The sequence below is a fragment of the Cucurbita pepo genome, chromosome LG11 (genome assembly GCF_002806865.2).
Source record: "Cucurbita pepo subsp. pepo cultivar mu-cu-16 chromosome LG11, ASM280686v2, whole genome shotgun sequence".
NCBI classification, from domain to species: domain Eukaryota; kingdom Viridiplantae; phylum Streptophyta; class Magnoliopsida; order Cucurbitales; family Cucurbitaceae; genus Cucurbita; species Cucurbita pepo.
The window spans coordinates 3,777,893-3,780,021 of NC_036648.1; the positions used below are offsets into that span (position 1 = coordinate 3,777,893).

Below are 2,129 nucleotides of genomic sequence, written 5' to 3' on the forward strand. Positions count from 1 at the left end.
TCCACAATAGTAATGATATTGTCGACTTTGAGCATAAGTTCTTATGAATTTGCTTTGGGCTTTCCCAAAAGGTCTCATTCCGATGGAGAGAGTATTCTTTGATATAGCCGATGTGGGACTTTCACCCAACACCTCCCCTCAAACAAAATACACCTCCCCTTAGTTGAGACTCAACTCTATTTCTTTTCGAGTTTTCATCATTTTTTACTATGCTTTCGAGGAACCTCGACTCTTTTTTCTTTTGGAGTTCTTTGTTCGACATTTGAGGATTCTATTGACATGACTAAGTTTAGGGCATGGCTCTGATACCATGTTAGATGAACACGACTCTCCACAATGGTATGATATTGTCCACTTTGAGCATAAGCTCTCATGGCGTGAGGCCTTTTGGAGAAACCCAAAGCAAAGCCATGAGAGCTTATACTCAAAGTGGACAATATCATACCATTGTGGAGAGTCGTGTTCATCTAACACTTTTAACATGTTTTGTTCTCAATAACATGCCTTTTAGGAAAACTCCGAAGAAATCACTCTACATAAAATCGTTCGAATCAAATCATATTTAACCTTGGAGTTTATAGAAATGATTATCTCTGTTCATTCGTTGTTCATTCGTATCTCATTCCTTTATTCCAGTGTAACAAAAAATAGGGTCAGTCATAAATTCATAATCCTACGTTCTTACGAGTATTGATTCATTAATTTAAAATATCTTTTTCTTTTTTGTGAGTTCAAAAATTAAGGATATAAAAAAAATGTGAACCAAAATTGTTTAAAAAAAAAGTAAATGAATTGTCCACATCATTAAATTGAAGTCTATGTGTGTACAAAAACATCCAACTAGTAGTCATATAACTAAAATAACAAATATAACTAATTAACTTTTTCAATATTGTCTTAAAGTTGTCTTTTGACTAACGACAAAATAAATATTTTAAAATTTCATGGTATTTGATTACTTCTTTGAAAACCTTTTTAACAATTCCTAAATAAAAATAAAAAATAAAAATTATTAAAGCTGCTTTTTTTTCTAGGCAAAGACTTTCATTAAAAACATTAATGTTTTTTTTTCTGTCAATAAAACATGAATTTTAAAAATATTATAACATTCAACTACTTCTATTTCTATTTAATTAATTTTTATTCTAATAACAATAATTTTAAAAAATATAATATTTTTTATATTCATATTTTTAAGGTCGACTATTTTAATTAGTCTCAATCGATTTTTCTCGACTATGTAAAGCTTAAAAAAAGTATATTACTTTAGAGCGTTAAGTGATGTGAATTGGATCCATAAATAATAATACTTTAATAACAATAATGAACTAAAATAAAAAATAAAAAAAAAGGTGAGGTTATAAACATATGTAATATTTCAATATTATTTTACATATTTTATTATCTTTTGACTGAAAGGGCAACTTTATTGGCTTTTAGATTTAAATGCTCTCTTTTTCTCTTCCACTTTAATCTGAATCACTACTGTGGTGTTGCAGTGGCTCCATAAAATATAATAATATTATTATTATTATAAAAAATTCTATAAAGTTATAAATTTCAAATGACTGTATGTACCATAGGATAGCTCGTTTCGGGTATGGCTCTTAGCTTGAATTGACGTGTCTTATGTAAGAGAGAAATTTGAACTAGTAAACTACATTTTCATGAATTGTCCCTACTCGAGATATATATATATGAGAGAATCTCTTACTTGATCAGAAACGTGCCGTTTGTTAAGCTACTTTGAGGTTACTCAACTTAGCATTGCTTCAAGTAAAACATACTTCACTTTGAACTTCTAATGATTGAAATACCGAAAAAGAAAGTGCACCATTTTGATATAGGTATTAACTTTCAATTCTTTCAAGTCTTTCTTAGCCATCTTAGCCTAAAGATCGTTTTCATTCGGATATGGTCTCAGTTCATTCATGTATTCTTTACTCTGATGTCACATGTTCGAGAACCTCCAATAAAATTGAAACGATATGGAGAAGATTAGCATGACCCCCTAATAAAGATAACAAACACAAATTAAAAAATAATCCAAATCTTGGACAAGAAGCATTATATATATATATATATATATATATATATATATATATATATATATATATATATATATATAT

General features: G+C 28.5%; 1 non-coding gene across 1 annotated transcript; it reads left to right on the plus strand.

Annotated features, from left to right (window-relative positions):
* The first annotated feature begins 1,957 nt into the window (after window positions 1-1,957).
* LOC111806228 lies at window positions 1,958-2,056 on the plus strand. The gene has a single exon (XR_002816778.1). It is a non-coding gene; the product is annotated as a U6 spliceosomal RNA (small nuclear RNA).
* Window positions 2,057-2,129: the final 73 nt, after the last annotated feature.